The 20,736-nt window shown below is 38.2% G+C and overlaps 1 long non-coding RNA gene across 1 annotated transcript in view; it reads left to right on the top strand.

Moving 5' to 3' along the window:
- Positions 1-20,736, top strand: part of LOC116484028 (uncharacterized) — a 65,587-nt gene that overhangs the window by 24,206 nt on the left and 20,645 nt on the right. The window contains exons 2-4 of the long non-coding RNA XR_004252433.1: positions 2,477-2,620; positions 4,496-4,584; positions 14,895-15,082. This is a non-coding gene — a long non-coding RNA (uncharacterized LOC116484028). The remainder of the gene's footprint in view (positions 1-2,476; positions 2,621-4,495; positions 4,585-14,894; positions 15,083-20,736) is intronic.

Genomic DNA, 20,736 nt, shown 5'->3' with positions numbered 1-20,736 from the left:
TCCCTCTCTTCCTCTTTCTGGTTTCCTCCTGCAACTTGGGTTCATGACAGCTTGTTGTTGGGCAGGGCATTAGCCTTTTGTAATTTATTGCTTTTAGATTAAATCTAGGGAAACTCAATATTGCAGTTGAATGATTAGAGCAATACCCCTTGGAGTAATAAATTTTCTTTGGTGCTGTGCATCTCCAGATCATGTTTCCCTTCTAATTACATTTACATAAATGATATTCTGTAAAATTAAATTAACATTCAAACGGTTACACTGGCAGGGAGAAACAAAAATTAGTTACCAAGTTGCATCTCTTAAAAAAATCTAGTTCTTTTCATAATATGAATCACTACCCACTCTCAAGTGTCAGCAATCAGCACAACCTCGGTGCCAGAACTGCACAGGGATGTTTGTCACCAGTTAATGGAGATGTTTTGTTTCTTTCTTGGAGATTTAGACTGTAAAGCCTCATTAGACAGTGAGTATAGTGACTTTTCAAACTTGGCTGCTAATGAATTGCTAATTTTTCTTCAAGCTTCTTGCCTTGAAATTCTGCAGTCATCATGGGGAATGTCCAAATTGAATATGCACACAGAACTTTGTTACGGTCTTTGCCTTCCTCGCCACCCACCCAGAATCTTTTTCAAGCTTTGGTTTTCAAGCCTAGGCATTAACGGAAGGCCTGTCACGGATGACATCAGGATCTCCCTACTCTTTTATGATCTCTTTACCATTTCAGGATGTTTCCATTATAAAGAGTTTGGGTTTCTTTAGAAGTTGCACTATTTGGAGGGTTTGAATCAGAATAGTCAAAAAACCTACAGCTTCCTTGACTTGGCTAAGAATGTTACCTCCACCACATTTATCCTCAGAACAACTTCAGAACCATATCCATTATGACTTTCAGTAAAATTAATCAGTGTGCCATGTCTAAATGGACGATCCATCCATTTTATAGCTTGTTGATTGATACAAAATGTCATTTTATTTATGTTAAAACATATACATCTATCTGTAGGAAGATGTTTACCAAAACATTAGCAGTAGCATCCCTGAGCAGTGCATTTTTCTTATTTATTATTGTTTGTATTGTTTGAATTGACTATGTACTATTTTTATTTAAAAAAACAAAACAGTAAGTTACTGCAAAAGAAGCATCTCTTCAGGTCCTTGAGGTTCAGGTGAAGAGATGCTTACATGGAGTGCTGGTGGCACGGAGCTGTAGCTGCTTTTTTCTCCCTGTTAAGCACCAGAACCTGTGATTCCTCATTACCTGGATTTGGCAAGACTTTGGCCACAATTATACCCCTAGATCATAATTACACGCATTGAAATGCCTGATAAAATGTGGCTGTCAGGAGTCTGCTCTCACCTTTTAGTGACCATCATTATAAGATGATGCAATTAAAAGAAGAAAACAAATACCTCTTTTCCAAGAAGACTGTCCTTCCCAGATCCTCGCCCAGATCAGTCTACTTGGATTCCACCACATCTAATGGGATTTCTCATAATCGCCTCTTTCTTGGGCTCACATTCACTTAAGACTCAATTATTCATTTCACATGTTTGTATTAAGCACCAGCAATGTGCCAAGTACTGTGATTGTCACTGGAGATAAAATGGGAAGCAAAAACATATGTAGACTAGGCGTGGTGGCTCACACCTGTAATCCCACACTTTGGGAGGCCGAAGTGGGTGGATCACTTGAGGTCAAGAGTTTGAGATAAGCCTGGCCAACATGGTTAAACCCTCTCTACTAAAAATACAAGACAAATTAGCTGGGTGTGGTGGCATGTGCCTGTAGTCCTAGCTAACCGGGAGGCTGAGGCAGGAGAATTGCTGGAACCCAGGAGGTGAAAGTTGCAGTAAACTGAGATCGGGCCACTGCACTCCAGCCTGAGCAACAGAGCAAGACTGTCTTTAAAAAAAAAAAAAAAAAAAAGTAAATGTAGATCGTTTTCATAGAGATTACAGCGTGCATGAAAAGATGGATGTATAGAAGTTAAATAGTCATATTGATAAATGTTTAATTACAAACTGAGAACAAACACAGTCCTAAGGCAAACATAAACTCAGAGAATCTATCTGAAACTGAAGATGAGGGGTGAAGCTTGAGATCAGGGAAGCCTTTCTAAGCAAGTGAAACTTTCATTGAACTGAGATGTCAAAAATGGGTCTAGGTGAACCAGGAGTCATGGAGGGTAGTCCCAGGAGGGAGGAGGTGACTTTGCCAGTTCAAAAGAACAGCACGAGCTCATGCCCTGCACCAAGAGGGAGCCTGCCATGTTTAATACCAAAGGAGGGCCATTGTGGCTGGATTAAAAGAAGCTTGGGGAGAAAGGTAATGAGGTTAGTGAGACAAGTTAAGTGAGATATACAGCAAGACCCGAGGTCATGCTGATGATTTTGGTTTTATTATCAGAGCAACATGAAACCATGGAAATGTCATAACCATGGGGGTAACATAGTTATATTTCCATTTTAAAAGATCACTCAGTATGGGAAATGGATTGTGGAGTAATCAGAGTGGCTGTGGGGAGACCTCTTAGGAAGAAATTACAGTTCAGTATTCTAAATAGGAGTAGCCACAGAGATGGGAAAAAAGTGAATGAAGTCAAAATATAATTCAGAGGTAAGTTTGGTAATAGTTTGTGGTGGGAGAAGGATAAGCCAGTGGCAAGAATGTCTCTTGGGTGTCTCGTTTTATAAATAAATGAGTAATGGATGATGGAATGATTAGGGAACATGAGAACAGACCTTCCATGCATGACATTGTAGGAAAACTTCACATACTCCTTTGACCCTGCCATTGATAATGACTTACTGAACTTACCATTTCAGCTCCCTCTTCCATCAGCTGCCACAGTCCCATTGTCTTGAATCTTGAGAAGAGCTATGAAGCTATCAAAGATGATGCTTAGCTTGAAACTCAGTTCTTCTATCTGGGCTTTATCTGGGAAAAAGGGCTTCCTGCCTTCTAATTGATTTGTTCATTATTTCTGTTTGTATCAAGAGCTGATTTATAGTATATCCAAAGACATGTACTAATGAACCATGTCATAATGGAGTTCTACACTGTGCAAAAGCATGTAATTCATTTTATACCTCTCATGCAGCACTTATATTATGCCATAAATCACAGTTATTTTCATACTTGCTTTATCTCCCCTATAAGATTTCAAGCTCCTTGAGGACAGGGATGTTGCTTTGTGTAGTTTTTGCTGTGAATAGTACCTAACATAGTGCGACTCACATAACTAAACATCAATATTTACTCACTGATTCTTTCTTCAATGACCAGGGGCTGTGGGCTCCCTAGGAAAAGCAATTGCAGTTATCCAGGTGTAGGGTGATGAGAAATTGAGGTAGAAAATAAAGGAATACCAATATCTAGCATGGAGTAAATATCCAACATATATTTGTTGATTGATTGAATTTTAAGAAGACTGACAGGTAAAGAGGGAAAAGGTCAAAGTGAAGAATGGGAAATATACCCATAGTTAATAAAAAATGCCACTCTCCTTCATACCTCACATCTGGTGTATGCTGTTCCTTTGCCTGCAACTCCACAGCATTGCTTCCTCTGCTTCCTATGGGATTCAGCCCAGTGGTCACACCCTGAATAGCCCTTCCCTCATTGGCTTGTCAGAGACGGCAGTATCTTCCTTTACAATCTCATTGGTCATACAGACTATTCTGTCATTCAACACCTTTTTTCCTATTTAACATATACACCTCTGTGTTCTCATGGGACTTCACAGGGTCGGCTTCTAGCACAGAAGAGGTACAATAACAGGACAGATGGGTAGAAGGATAGAGGCATGAATAGGGATCCGCACATAGTTGAGCTTAATTTCAGCAGTACTTATGATACTATCCTACCTCTGAAATACATAAATGTGATTTTTTACCTGCCTCTGACATTCCTTTTTAAAGAAAAAATAACTTTCAAAAAATTATAGAATTACTTTATTCTAGAATTATGAAGTTCAGGTTAAATGTAGCTACAGCTGGGATATGAGTCAGAAAACAAGAATTCTACCATTTTGTGTCTAAAAGCTCAATGGCTTTGGACAAACCACCTAAACAATGGTTTTAGTGCTATTTTCTTTAAAATAGGCATAATAGTCTATCAGGCAATGCGTGTGGAAGCAAATTATCAACTGGGACTGGACAGACATAATGGAGTGTCACACCAGTACTGGTTACTGCTGCTGATGTGAGGGAGGTCAGTGGTAGTGACCATCAAGCTGTCATTCATCCCATACATGATTACTGGGTGCATAGCGTGCACCTGGTATGGTGCTAGGTGCTTCGGAAAGGAGAAGTTTTAGAAGATGTGGTTGGTGTTCTCAAATTATTTTCGATACAGATAAGAAAAAAAACTAAAGCAAATTAAAGACAAAATATGTGCAAGTGTAGGACCACATACAATCAGATCATTTGTGCCACTGCAGTTTTCAGAAGGAAGTGGGTGAATGAGGGTATGCTTTCATTTTTATATTAGAAGAGGCCTCCCTTCCTTTGCTCTTCATAGCCACCTTTGGGTTTTTCATTATCTGATTTGTGAGCCCTCACATCAGGATCTACTAACAGGTACTTCCCTTCTTTGTCATTCACCTACCTTCTTCACTGCAACTCAGTTCTAAATACCCCATGCAGCTGAGACCTTCAGCTCAATCCCTCCCAACACCACCTGCAAGCTGTGGAGGACCAAATGCTTCTGCAGCCCTGGCTTTCCCAGGTGGGATGCTGGGTGCAGCTCTCAGAGCTGGATCCAGCCTGCTGGCCTCTCAACTGCCTCCATCTGGGCCTGCTATTAGTGGATGGATGCCCAAAGCATGGGCTCACCCACCTGAGGTGAACAAATGGGATCAGTGCTCCAGAGTTCCTTGGGGAGAGCTATGAAGACTGGTCACTGGAACCCTTCATTGTCTGTGACTTATACACCAGGGAAAGTTAGAGAAATTTATGAGCGGGCACCATATGCCAGCCCAACATCTGCTTCCTCATATGGGGCATGAATACAGGACAGTGCTAAGTACATTAAAGATGAGCCTCAGGCATATACACAGAAAATGCAGTTTAACTGCTTAGGGGGATGAGGATTCCAAGGCACTATTAGGAGGAGTTTTCATACTCATTTTTTCAAATTGTAGAGCACAAAATATAAATATAGGTAATGCTGTTCTCTTTAGGGGTGCTGAGAGTCCCTGAATCCTTTCCTTAGTCTTCTTCCAGGGGTCCCTGAGCTACTCCCGTCAGTGCTGTGATTCTAAAAGACACAGTTTCAAAACAACTCTTTTGGTTGGTTGAGAAAGGAGAGCTGACTTTTTTTTTCTTTCAGTATTTTCTGCATTAAACCCTGGGGAAAGACTTACCACATTTAAACATAAAATGTTTGGATGAGGGGTCATCACAGATTGGATCTTGTTTTTCGGTATCTGAATGAAGTCAGTTATGAAATTAACTTGAATAAACAATCAACATTCTTTTGATGAGCTGAATGCTTTGCAGAGGAGAGGGAAGTACAGTGTTGGTATCTTGATGTTGTTCTTTAAACTTTCCAAATCTACTAGACAGCAAAGTCGTGTTTCTACTATAGTATTGCTCAGAGCCAGTTTGTAATATCCAAGTCTTGGTTGATAGTGTCATGCAGGCAGTCATGAGAGCAGGAGGAAAGTGGTGGAACTACAGTGATAGTATCACCCTCAGATTTTACCACTTTGGTTTTAAAAATGATGATGATGGATATCACTTTGGAGCCTAGATTTTCTCAGGACTGTACATGACAGGGTTCTTTGGAGTAATATTATTTAAATATTTGTCAGAAAGGAATAAAAGTCATTGTAATATTTTAGCCAATAAAAACACCTATTCTGACAACCCACTGTTACATAATTTGGATTTGGTTAGAATTTGAAAATTTGTCTTTCTGAGAGTAAAATGACGAGGTAATTAGTAAATGTCCAGGCTCTTTCACTTGTGTGCCATTGGATAAACTGCTTCTCGGGCCTAAGTTTCTTCATCTCTGAAAGGGGAATAACACAGGGATATGGTTTGGCTGTGTCCCCACCCAAATCTCATCTTGAATTGTAGTGCCCATAATTCCCACATATTGTAGGAGGGACCTAGTGGGAGATAATTAAATGATGGGGACAGTTTCCCCCATACTTTTCTCATCGTAGTGAATAAGTCTCACAAAATCTGATGGTACAAGGCGTTCCCCCTTTTGCTTGATTCTCATTCTCTCTCGAACTGTCACCATACAAGACGTGCCTTTCACCTTCCACCATGATTATGAGGTCTCCCAAGCCACATGGAACTTTGAGTCTATTAAACCTCTTTTTCTTTATCAATCACCCAGTCTCAAGTATGTCTTTATCAGCAGTGTGTAAATGAACTAATACATACAGTAATATAACCCAACTTATAGGGTAGTTGGAATGATTAAACCCAAACTTATGAAGCACTTGGAAAAGTGGCACTCAAATTGTAATTATGAATCATTTTTTAAAGCAAGTCACTGTTCAGGCAGCATGGCATAGTGAATTATATTATGAATCAGGCATGTGAGTTCTAATCCCAGTTCTACCACTAAACGTGTCTGTTAATGCCTTGGGACTTTGGTCCCTTGACCTGTAAAAAGGGGTGTTTGGGCCAGTTGAATTTGAAGGTACTTCTGATTCTAACAGTCTACAGAGTTCTGAACTATTTGGGTCAATGGATTGCTAAGAATTTTGGCTTTTGAACTGATTGATAGTCAGCATATGACCCTTTGACATAAAATGGTGTGCTAATTTCCTCTCTTTTTGACATCTCGCTTCCTCTATTTATTCCTGTTGTCCATGAATTCCACCACTTAAAGGAAAATTAAGAAGTAGTTTCACTTGCAATAGAGAAATACTGAATTTTCTTAAAAAGTTTCATTTTTCTGCTATTCTATTTTTTAAAAATTAGTAGCTTAAAGATATGAATCTAATGAGAGGAATAGAGAAAATGGTCAGTTTCCCAGCTCTTCCTAAATTAAGATTTCACAATATTATTAGTTTGAAGTGAATTTCTAGAATTTTAGGCATCTTTATAGTATAAATGTTAGGTTGAACACATTCTAAAACAAAATAAGATGTGTTTAGTCATTTTGATGACTTCTTATTCATTTTTTAATGTTTCTCTTCTATTGATTTGGAAATTCCAAAAATAACAGATTTTGAGGTTATACCATGGGTTTGAGGTGATATATGACAGTATCATCCATCTCAGGACACTTTATATGTTGGAGTCAATATTAAAACTTCTATTTATATGGTTTTTTATCCGATTCTACTGTTATAATTCTGTATATGCTTTATAAAGTACATGATATATTATTGTTATGTACAGTATTACCTATGGCACTGACTGCTCAAACATTGTTTTGGTTGGGGAGCTAATGAAAAAGGTTTGGAGGCCACCTCTTTGGATAAATATAGCATGCAACACTGGTCCCAATGGGCTGCAATTTTGATCAAATAGTTTGATGTTCATAAATTCATAAATTGAGTGTTTATTGAGCACATGCTGTGTGCCTGATACCATGCTAAGCACTTGATGTTCATATGATTTTGTTTATAAGTTGTGCTTCTCAAACTGTAAGTGGTAAGTTTATATGGCACATTGTTAGGACAGATCAAACACATGGCCATACGATAGAGTTTATTTGTGTCAGATTGTCCTGATATTTACTTGAGTGGCTTTAATCTTTTACCTCCACTCTTCATGCATGCATGTTTGGCAAATTGGTAAGTGTGAGACAATCATACACAATGTGTATGTCTGAAAACAAATGACAAGAGACCTTCTCACAGGACTGATGGGGGAAAGTTCATTCCTGCAAAGTTTGGCACTTTGTGGTTGGCTGGCTGACTGCTAGGAGAAGGAAGATTAGAGAAGATTGAAAAGAGGCTGGCTGGAATCAGAAATAATGGGCTAAGTTTTAGAGGGCAGCTGGAGGAGGCTCAGTGTTCCAGCTATTCAGCTACTCTCCAAAGACAGTGTAATGTGTCATCGTTAAGGCTTAGAAGTCATAAGAGAAAGAGTTAAAGTTTAGGGTATCTTAGGACCCCAAATTAATTATACATTTCTTATATGAGGTAGAATGTGTATATGACTTTTCCCAAGGCAGCATCTGGGCTCCTAAACTTACAACATACATCTATCTTTAAGGAGCTTGTATTTTGTTGGAAACATGGTCCTGAAGGGCTGCTGATGCATGTGAACAAGTACAGTCTTGAATTTGGAGTCTAAACCATCTTAAACAAGGTTGGTGGAATTTGTAGGGAAGGTTAGAAAGAGAGAAATAGGAAGGCTAATGAGGAATAGTTTACCTGATGCAGAGCTCAAAAATGCAAGTCATGCACAGATGCAATGATTGAGTTACCAATATGATTTAGACCAATATCAAATACTGTCATGGAGCTCAGTTGAGACTAGGAGTTTATTCAATGCATCCATTTGATAAAACATACTGAGCACCTGCCACATGCTGGGCATTGTTGTTAATCCTTGGGATACATAAGGGAACAAAATGATAACAAAGAAAAAAGAAAAATTTTTTAAATCCTTAACATTTTTTAGCTCATATCCAGTGAGGTGTCAGTGAAGGTGACAATATATTCGTGACATTTTGGGACAGAGTAAACATGAGTCATAGGTGAGAATTAGCAATGTGACAGTCCACTCACTCTATGTGGTACCTCACCATGATGCTGTAAATTCTCTTCAGAACCATCGATGGTAAGAGAGGAAGAGCCAGGTGTAGACAGAGAAATGGTATCAGAAAAATCTGGATTCAAATCTTGGCTCTACCATTTATTAGTAGTCTAATATTGGTCAAGGAATTAAACTCTTTGCTTTAGATTCTTCATCTGTAAAGTGAGGATGAGAAGGCCTATCTCACTTGTCTGTGGTACAGATTAAGTAAGAAACCATATACAAAATGTTCCACAGGAGGTGACTTATAGTAAAAACTTAATTTATATATTTTCCTTTTACTTCGGACAAACCTAGTTATCTATGACAATTATATAACTTTCTCCCATACTCTTAAGAATGGTATGTAGGCCATGTTATTACCTTTTTTACATTTGAGGTAAATCAAGGCAAAGAGCAGTTGGGTGAATGTTTTGACCAGAATAATTCTGATCTCTGTTCATCAGACAGTCTTCTGTAATAATCTTGATTAATCTGCCTTTCTCTTTCCATTTTAGTCAACCATTTGAGGTTGACCATTGAGGTTTCTGCCATTGGCAATCTTTTTATATTTTTCTATTCGTTTTGATCAAAATGCTTCTTAGTGGAATGGTTGGAATGAAACAACCACAAAGACTTATGTGCAAAACATGGAAGGAGACAGTGAGGGTCTGATGTTCTTAAATATGTCTCTGCAACTCTGCAGGCAAAAAAGTAGGTCCTACCTCTGGGTTAGTAGGACCTCTGTGGGTTCAAAGTTCCAGCTCAAGGTGAGAAGACTCGAGTAACTTCATAAAGCTGATGGGACTGTTGAATGAAGTACCATCTAGAATGTCGAGCATTTTGCTTGGCACATAGTAGGTCTGACTTTTCCTTCCTCTGTGCCTGGCAATACCATAAAATAAAACTCAGCTTTCATGAGATTATATGGTAGATGAAGCAACTTTGAATATACATTGTTCTATATCAAGGTAGGAAACATGGTAACTTCATCTGAAAATGAGGAATTTATAGAACAAAAGAACTATGTTCTTCAGTAACACTGGTATCCTTGCAGCTGGAAAGACATTTTTCTTAAGTGGTTGGAGCTTGTCATTTGGCTAGATACATCCTATTTATGGTGACTTTCTCTAAAGCTCATGATTAATGTGGGCTTTTAAAAATTGTTTTTCTTTGTGTTATGTTTCTCTCCAGTATGCCTGAATGCTGGTTTTAATTAAATTTAGGAAGGAAGAGAAGGGGAGTTGGGTAGCCTGACAAAGTTGAAGAGCATCAGTGAAAATCACATTTATGTTTGGAGCATGGCATTTGAAAGCGGAATAAATAATATGAAAGAGAGGACTTCTCCAAATGGGAAAATAATGAATATGCTTAAACTCTTTTCTATTATTCTCATTTTGGCTGAAGATGGGATTCTCGCTTTGGGAAAAAGTTTTTTTATTTGATCATTAACTCTATGTATTTTATACATAGCACCCCAAGAATCACCTTTCTTTTTGTTTTATTTTTCTCTGGAATAAGTCATTACATTGTAGAAGTGAATTTTGCTTTTTAATTAATCATATGTTTACTTATGTGACTTTAGCTATAATGTAATTGAAACTTGGAGCAAGGGTATTCTGCACTGGGCTAAGGTTAATTATGCAGTGATGAAACTATATTACTTTTGGCTAAAATTTACCTTTACTCAGCATACTTTTTTTTTTTTTTTTTTTTAAAAAATACAAATTAGTAGCATAAATAAGATTACTTAGAAAAAAATTGTTTTCAAGCACTTAAATAACCTACCTTCATTTATAACAGCTATGCTAATTAGAAACTAGTCTCATCTATTTCTCAAAGCAGTTCCTTAAGAACCTTCAGTCGGCAATAGCATGAATGGATAGACCTAGATGAGCTGAAATTAATGTGGGTATTTGGGAGTCATAAAACAGTATTTCTTCAAAATATTTCCTTATCTAGATTTTTTAATGGTTTCAGCCTGACCTTCCCCTTGGCTAGTTCAAATAAGTAAAATTGGTCTGCATTCCTAAATCATTCCTGAATGTTCTGAGTCCCAACTTCCAATCAGTGGTGTCTGCCTGGCAGTATACTTCCTTGTGGGCCGCCTCTCACCTGAGGCAGTAACCAAGCTCACTAAGAAGGCTGATTAACCCCCTCTCTGAAATAAGATTAGGGTTTAAAGTGTGCATTTTTTGATGAAAGGGAAAACTCTAAATTTAAGGCAGTCATGCTTCTTGTAGGGAGGTCAAAGAGTGAGTAGATTATGGGGTGAGGGAGATGAAGAAGGGAGGAGGAAGATTTATGCGCTCTGTGGTATTTGAAACCAATTTACAATTGGCCCCTGGAGTCCAGAGATTTACATATTGTGTAGTTTGAAAAAATGGATGTGAAATTTTAGAGTTACACTCAAAAGTGCCTCCTATAAGCTTTCTTGGTCAATAGACTCCCTGATTAATTTTAAAAAGAAAATAAAAAATTGAATATTGAAAAAAATTAATTTGCTTGAATACATAACCATTTATCTGGCAATATTGGGCAATGGTTAAAGGCACAAATTTAAGTATTCATGAAGCTTTGTGAATTTGGGGAAGTTTCTTAGCTTATTTATGCCTCACCAATATAAAAAGGGTAATAATAGTAATGAATTAAACCCTACACACTCAGTGTAAAAGAATTCAACACTATATGTTTGTTAAAAGAGGAGGGAAGAGAACAATAATTTAAATTGCAAGAATGATTCCATCTGCCATTGAACTCAATATGTCTTTTCCCTGGTAAACATGAGACAGGAGATAGCAATCTGCTTTTTCCACATTTTGTCTTATTTCCTGAGGTCCTCTTGTGATATAAGTATTTCAACAAGCTTAGTGTGCTTCTACTGTTTAAAGATACAGTATACACTTTTGTGCAATAGGATCCTAAATGCATAAGCTGCTATCTATACCTGGGGATCCACTGACCAGTGAAGGAGGTCAACTGGCTGGGCCCTTCTTTTTGAGAAATATTTTCTGTCATTAACATACCTTTCTTCCCTACGCCTTTTCAGTAAGAATATAGATGGTTTATGTTTTCTGCTTTACATGTTAACTTTAGAACTTCACTAAGCATGTTGTAACTCCACCTTTATGGCTACTCTTAGGAGGTAGTTGGTTCATAGAAACTGAAAGTAGAAGAGTTAGGTTAGCAAAGGTTGGAGGGAAGGAGAAATGGAAAGTTATTGCTTAATTGGCACAGAGTTTCTGTTTAGGATGATGATAAAGTTTTAGAAATGGATAGTGGCGATGGCTGCATGACATTGTGGATGTACTTAATACCACTGAACTGTATGCTTAAAATTGGTTAAAGTGGTAAATGGTATGTTATGTGTATTTTACCACAATAGCAACAAAAAAGTAGTTGAGTAATTTCCGTGAGAAAATAATGCATAGCAAGCAATTAGCACAAAGTCATGAAGAGCCAATGCAAATTAACTACAATGATTAAGGGGATAATTTGGTTACTATTACTATTCGGCTATTGTTTACACATGAGGACTATCTGCCTGATTTTATGCCTTTTGACTCAATCTAATTCACACACAAGCAGGGATGGGATGAAATGTTTCTCCTGGCCCCAGGTACATTTTGGGACATAAATCTCAGAACTCCTTTCTGGATCCATTAAGTCCTTGCTCTCTCTCTCTCCTGCTGCCCACATCTCCTGTGTTCCTCTGTGTGCCCAGTGTGGGCATGCTTTTTGGGTTTTTGCTTCCACTTCTGTCTCTATAATCACTATTTGGACTTGTCTGTTTCTCTATTATTCTTGATTCTCAAAATCGTTTGGGATTCCTTTTCCCATTTCCCCTACTTCTTTGCCCAGGATCATTTTCTATGTGATGAGCCTCAGTCCTCAATCCTCAGTGCAATGATTAGTGACTCGACTGAATGACCTATGTACCAGGCTCGGTCCCAGCCATCTTTCAAGAAGATCAGACATAGTTTCCAGAGTAGGGACCCAGAGGCCTCAGGAGCTTCGTTTTAGAACCATTTAAGGCTAATCTTCTAACTGGGACACAGTCCCTGCATGTGCCTGGGAAAAGTAAGAAAACAGAGATTGAGGACCTGGTGTGAGGGAAAGCCAGGAATTAGAGAAAATGCGAAGGGAGCCAAGGTCAGAAAAAAAAACTAGTGGAATAAGAATGACAGAAGGTGTTGAGAACATAGAGAAACCACACTGAGGTCAAGGAAATGAACAAACTCCTGTAGACAACTCTGACCTGGGATTCAGTGGCTAATTACCTCTCTGAGCATAGCCAGCTGTTTAAAGTTGCAGACCAATTCCCTCCTCTACCAATCTCCTCCCCTCTTAAAATGGCTGCAGCTGAATCTGCATTACAGTGTGCAGGATCATAGAGAGAATGTAACTCATTGTCTTATTTTTAGATAAGGCATGACCCAGAAATGGGAAATGCTCTGCTCCAGCTAACCCAGCTGTTCAAGTGTGTGTGGGGGGAGGGGAAGGCAGGGGATCTGGACTTCAACTCAAATCTCACTATTTTGAGTAGTCCCCTTGTCCTCCATGGACTCCCATGGGTGAGGGCCATGATGATGGAGTTGTGTAGAACCATACCGAGTATAGCACCATATGCATTGCAGCAAGCAATAAATGCTTCTTGATGGTGGTGGCAATGAAGATGATGATGTTTATGGCATAGAGAAAACTCCATTTAGATGAAAATAAATGATACTGCATGGATGAGAGAGGAAAATGCCAAGCTATTTAATGGCTGACACGTAAGATGAATTTGGTAATGAAGCTCGGGGACTTATCAGGCCAGAAAACTGCATTCTCTCATTATATAGTCCTTAATGACCCACTTATTACTAATATAAAGGGAAAGATATACATATAAACACATGTTCCTGAATGTTTGGCTGCAAGAAAGGAAAACAGTACACCAGCTTGAGGGGTTAGCAACAGACGCTGTTTCTGTATGAATGATCAAATTTGCTGTTTTCCAGCTGGAAAATGACAACTGAAGTAAAAGGGTAAAGGATGATGTGACTATACTTATACAAAAGACGGGAGAGAGTAATGTAAAGAGAGCAGGTAGAGCTGGCTAGCTCTAAGAATTGCTATGAGGAAACTGGAAGAGGAAGTAGATTTATTTGGAAGCATGACTTATGTCTTCTTTTGAGATGTGCACTGCTAAAAGTATTCAATTTTTCACTTATATGGCATTTATTTCTCTGACAAACTGAATTTTCCAAGATATCACTGAAAACTATCAGGGAAACCAAAATGGAAGCCACATCTATTGGCAAAAGCATATGCACTTCACTCTTTAAGAGTTCTTCTTAGGTGCTTGCTCAGAATTCATTCACGCCTAATTTGACACCCAGTCAAAGTGTTACCTGGTTTCCTATCTCATAGCAAATTATAAGTAGTGCAACATAAGGTGTGAATGGCACATTCTTTAGGACCAGAGCAAGTGACACACGACAACTTGAAAATGAGAGGAAAGAAAGAAAACCGTGAAATAAATAAACAAAAGAAACTTAGAATAAAAAAGACCATAGTGATGTGTTGTCATTTACTGCAAAGAAGTTCCTACGTATCACTTTGCTCCTTTGGGGCATTGCTGATTTATATCATAGCCAAAGGAACTTTGTGTCAGTCATGGCATCTGAAGATTTAGAGGGTTAGACCAAACAATCTCCAAGGCCTCTCCGAAAAAAAAAAGTTTTCAAAAAAGATTTTGATGCTATCTTCACTGCAAAGACCATATTCAGACATGATGTAAAAATATGGGCCCCTCCTCCTCCCAAAAATGTTGGTAGTTGAAGCATTCATCTCAGTTATCTGGAAAGGTGTCTTCCTGGGAACACTATACCATGCTGCTGTCCCATTGATGTGGCCTTGTTTTGGCTTTGCCAGAATTAGAATCTCTTGTCTACCATGTATTAGTGAATAACCCTAGGCAAGGTACTACCCATTTCTAATCCCAGTTTCTTCATTTATAAATTGAAGATTATAATATCTACCACATAGAGCTGTTCTAAGTCTTAGTGGCTTGAACCAGTGTGTGTCTAGTGCTTAGATAAGTGGCTAAAACTTAGGAAATGTTCAGTAAATATTTGTTATTGCTGTGTTGTTGGCAGTAATAATAACAATAATTTCCCCTTCTACTTTAGTTTATGTCCATGCTGCACGTATAAAGGGTGAGGTTGTAGGGCAGGAAGTCTTATGACACTTGGACCAGCTACTCAACGGAAATCACAAACAAAATGAGTTTCATGCACATGTTAAGACACTACTATCAACAGAGCTATTTCAGGACACCTATCCTAAATAACTAGCTGTCTCTTCCACTTAAAGCAAGGTATGTATTAGTTTAACCTTATTCGGTTTATATGACAATTTTGCAAACTTTATTTCATTTGGCCTCCACAATAAACTTGGGAAAGAGGTACAATCCACCCCATATCACAGATGAGGAATGAGCTATTTAGGATTTAAATAACTTGTCTATATTTAACCAGCTCTAAAAGAGAAATAAACTTGAAGTTTACACTCTGACTCTAATGGTATCTCCTTTTGGTAGTGCTGCCCACATACTACAATTGATAGCTTACAATAGAGTTGTTAATGATTTGGGAAATAATTGGTCTTGGGACTATGTGGCTTTTTTGCTGTTTTAGAGAATACCTTGAAACTGCATAGAATTGGATGAGAAATTCACAGTAATTCAGAGAAAACTGAATCAAAGCTTTATTTTGTCCAACAAATACTTTATCTATAGATAATTTGATAGTATAAATAAAATAAGAGAATTTTTTCTCTTTAAATAATTGGAGAGAAAAGGATGTTTTCAAGCATCTTTAAACTTATTTGGAAACATCATTTTCATATAAAAATCCAACTGCCAGTTACAAATCAGCCTTCTCTGAGTCAAAGCAAGTCTGCAGAGATCTAAACTGGTGAAGGGCTTAGTGGAATGTATTGGCTTAGTTGGTATGGAGTTTGATATAAAAAAATAGCATATTTTATGTAAAATAGTGCATCTTTTCCCTTTTACCTGTTTTCTTATTAAATCAAATAACCCTTTCTCCCAATTAAAAAAGCAGGAAAGAGGAAAGGAAGAGAGGAAATGAATATTTATTGGGCATCTAAACAGAAACATATATTTTAATAGGCACTTTTACATGTTAACTCATTTAATTCTAAAAATAGTTTTCTGCATTAGGTACTGATTATTCTTTGAATTCAAAAGAATACGTCCTCAGGAATTTGTACAACAGATACTCTGAATGTATTTGTGATCGTATGTGAAGGGTTAGAATCAAGTCACACGCTTCTCAAAGATATGTTTTGTTTGGTCTGCAATATTGTTTTTAAAATTTTGAGCCAATTTTCAGCTTAAAGAAAAGTCAGAAGCTCTGGCAACAGTGGGCCTACATCCAGAATTGCACCAAGTGGCTGGAGTACAGCAAGGACTGCCCTTTCCACAGCCTGTGATACCTACTTTGCCATAGCCATGCTCTGGCCTGTTCGGCTTGGTGATATTTTCTCCCATGTCTTTGTCAGTGTTTTGATGGAGATCCATAAATGATTAAAATCTTCTGCATGGATTGTTATCGAAGAGCTTTGAATGTACTTATTTGTTGACCACATATGTCAATTTTCAGATGAGAGCGAAACTGAATGGGGGGCAGTTGTTTGGAGCATCTTCTGAGGACAGCACTGTCTAATGGAAGTCACTTTACTTTTTGTTTCTGCTGCACCTCAATGACACTGGGGCAGATGTTGAAAGCCCCTGCCACCCTCTTTCATTCCTCTCTGCCCATCTTCAGCAAATATTTACCAAGCAGTTGGTGTGTGCTCAGCAGTGTGAGAGAGATACAGAGGTGACTGATATGTACCTGCCCTCAAGGAACATATAGCCCAGAAGAGGATTAAAACATCAGAGGATATAACTGCAATGTGAGAATCTCTATCTATAACAGAAGAACAAACAAGGGCCCAACATATACAGGAAAGGCTGATTAATTCAGGCTCAGGGGATCTGGGTGGGTTTTTATAGCAAAAGCATTATTTAATTAAGCCAGAAGTCTGAGTAGACATTTTTATAGTGGTAAAATATACACAATATAAAATTTACCAGTTTAACTATTTTCAAGTGTATAATCAGTGACATTAAATACTCTCAAAATGTTGCACTACCATCACTACCATCCATTGGGTAGACTTTTGATGGGTAAAGAAAGTGATATTATCAGGTTCAATCGCTCACATGCATTTGTAGAACAACATGAACCAATTTGCTCATCTGCTGCCTCAACCCAAAGAGGATTCGATGTATATTATAAGAAAACGTAGCATACAATAAATCCAATCTATAAAGTTTTATAGATAATTAGAGCAAAGGAATGAATTGTAAGGCTAGAAGATAAATTTGTTCACAGAAATTTTCTATAAGTTGGAGACAAATTTGTGTCCAAGCTTCATAACTATAAAAGTGAAGGGAATCATGATTTAAAAACAAAATCCTTTAATGTAAAATTGTTATTGTAGAGGTTTTTTTTCTGAAATCATTTGTGCTCCTTTCATATATTTGTTGTACCTTATATTTGCACATACTGGGTTGCTTCTGATTTTCTTATTTAAGAGTAGCTGGGGATTTTTAAAAGATATGCTACTTCTTTGAGATATTTCAGAGCTCAGCACCTAAGTAATTTATTTTAAAAGGAACATTTATATTAATTTTATTTAAAATGATATATTTTATAATTTTTACAGCTACAAGGATAATAGTAATGGTTAAGAAATGCTTACTATGGGCCAGAAACTGGACTAAATATTTTGCATATATGATTTAATTTTATCCTCACAATGTATCTATGATGTAGGTACTTTTTTCCCCTCTGCAAAGTGAGGCATACAGAAACTAACCAGGTCTCATGAGAACTCACTATCATGAGAACAGCAAGGGGAAAATCTGCCCCCACGATCAAATCACCTCTCACCAGGCCCCTCCTCCAACACTGGGGATTATAATACCACATGAGATTTGGGCAAGGACACAAATCCAAACCATATCAGTAACAATAACAATACTCTAGAGCAAGGGGTTGGCAAATATATTCTGCAAAGGGCCAGATAGTAAATATTTTAGGCTTCGTGGACCATATGGTCTTTGTCACAACAACTCAACTCAGTTGTAGAATGAAAGCAGCCCTAGACAAAAAAGAAATCAAACCAAGTGGCCGTGTTCCAATAAAACTCTAGAGAACAGTTCACTGGCCCTTTGTAAGAAGGAATCAAGGCTGTATTCACCCACTTCTCTACAGTTTCCTACAGGTCTTTGCAGTCCTCTGGCTTCTTAATCGAGATTGACTGGGGTTTCCAGATCATGGAGTCTTTTCAAACATATGTCATGTAATTCTCATATTACCCCCAGTGAATGGATTGTTCCCTGGCTCTATGGATGAGAAACTAATATCAGGCACTTACAGGCCCCTGCACAAAGCCAGTAAGTGACCAAGAAGAAATGCTAGTGTGAAGCCACATGTTCTGACTTTGTAGGCAACTACTCCTGCAATGAGTATCTTTCTATCTGCACAGATCATAACATGAAAAATTAGCTTCATTTTGAATGACTTCGCTGACAGTGCCTATTGACTACTCATACTTTGGATATGTTGTTTACTTATTCATCCATTAAACCAATATTTATTGAAAGCCTCTTTTATGTCAGAAATGAAGCTAGATCTAAGTGATATAAAATCTGTCAAAAACTTATATGAGCCTTTCTCTTAGAGAGTAGCAAAGAAGAAACATTACTCAAATAAGACCAAAAATACTACATGATTACTATTGTAGTAAAAACTGTGAAGGAGAAATATCTGTGAAGGAGAAGTATTCTAAATGTTTGAAGTCTATTATAGGGATATTTTATTCGGTCTATAGAAGTCAAGGAAGACTCCTCCTAAATAAGGGATAATTAAGAAGTAAAAAGAGAGGAAGGATTTAACAGGGCAACAAGAATTGAGGGTGTAAGAGCTAGCTTTCCAGACTGACGAGCCAGCATGTGTAAAGGCACTGTGGCAAGAGGGATCCAGACCAAGGTCAATGTTATGGTTCTGACTGTCATCTTTGAGACCTCCCTGAGAGTACCTCTTTACTATTAAAAACAAAATGTAGTCATTAAAATATTTACATAGAGGAACAATATGATCCTATTTTCATTTTGAGAAGATTGTTTTACTGCACTAGGAAGAGTGGCTTGGACATAAATGGCTTGGTCTCATGGTTATGAGACCTCACTAGGCGTTACGGTGGCAATCACAGTGGATACGGAAGTGGATAGATGCAAGAGATAGCTGGGAGGTAAAATCAGTAGGATCAGTGGTGAACTGAGTAAGAGAGTTGAACTAGTGGAGATAACTAAGAATGCCCCCTGGTTTTCTAAACATGGAAGGCTGGTAGCTCACTCACTGAACTGGAAGCATTCTTCTGGGATCTTTTAAGTAGAAGTAAGAACCGTGTGATTAGCCTTTCACATTTTGAGTTTGACATGCCTTTGAGACATCGAGGGAAGGCGTCAAATAACACTTATAAGTCTTGACTGTTCAAAGGAATAATCTAGAATGAAAATTTCTGAGGGATGCCTGATAGCTGAAATCAGCTGAGGTGTATCCATCTTCTCTTCACATATGCTTCAGTTTTGTTAAGTGAGGAGAAAATGTTTCTTTTTTTTTTTTTTTTTTTTTTTTTTTGAGGGGGTTTCACCTTTCACCCAGGCTGGAGTGCAGTGGCGCAATCTCGGCTCACTGCAAGCTCCGCCTCCCGGGTTCACGCCATTCTCCTGCCTCAGCCTCTCCAAGTAGCTGGGACTACAGGCGCCCGCCACCACGCCCGGCTAATTTTTTGTATTTTTGGTAGAGACGGGGTTTCACCGTGGTCTCGATCTTCTGACCTCGGGATCCGCCCGCCTCGGCCTCCCAAAGTGCTGGGATTACAAGCGTGAGCCACCGCGCCCGGCCGAAAATATTTCTTATAGTCTAATAAAATACAATCCGCAAGTGATTAAACCAACTCAATGTGGTGGAAACAAAGGCTCTCCATCACAAGGGACTTTCTAATGCATATAGTGCAAAAAATATACTTTTAGGTTTGAGAACAAAACTATATTTTCTTAGTTAAGTGGAGATAAATTTATCCCAACTCACATTTGGAATTCAGGAAAAACCATTAGTAATCACCTAGAGCTTGCTGCAAATCTTTGAGACTGTTGTAGCTGAGAACCAGGGTGAAAGTTTTGAAATCTGCATTGTGTAGAAAGCGCTTGTTGCTTGTTTGTTTATTGTGCATCTTTCTCTCCTTATGCCTCCTCTTTGCCTGAAGCTACCATCAGGAATGAGACGTTGCAGTTGCCATTTTCTGGTGAAGAATGTAAAAATAAACATGAGCTAAATGCACATTTATGCGGCGTTTAGAAGAGAGGCACTGCAACTCTACATCTGATTTTATTTCTTCCTTCTTTGCTTTCTTTCCTCGTGGTTTTTGTCTGCAGTTTCTGCTGCAGCCATGGGTGACTGCTGTATGGAATCATTAAAAAAATGGAGTCAGCTAAAAGAGGCAACTGGAAAAAAATAAACACTGCTACCTGGAGGCACAGATATTAGTTCTAACTCTTCTACAAACTGTGATCTCGAAAAATGACTTGACTATTTAATTTCACTATAAAATGCAAAAGGAAGTTGGTTAAAGTATTCCCTAGAATCACGTATCTCAGAACGAGACACTTAAACCAATCACCCCCTACCAGTGTACCTGGCATCAGAAGGATCCTGGGATGGGGGCTACCCACACTCTTAGAACAGTACCTGGCAGATAGACAGTGGGTCCTCAGCAAATATTTGATAAATGGATGGATGAGTAACAAGTAATCATTGGTCTCTTTGAAGTTCTCCTAGGTCAAAGAACTCATTCAATTTTTCTTTCTTCTTTCATTTTAAGACACCTCTCACCACA

This window comes from Hylobates moloch, unplaced genomic scaffold (genome assembly GCF_009828535.3).
Source record: "Hylobates moloch isolate HMO894 unplaced genomic scaffold, HMol_V3 SCAFFOLD_15, whole genome shotgun sequence".
Taxonomy (NCBI): Eukaryota; Metazoa; Chordata; class Mammalia; order Primates; family Hylobatidae; genus Hylobates; species Hylobates moloch.
Note: the sequence above shows the minus strand (reverse complement) of the source record. Positions and strands in the feature narration are given on the sequence as shown.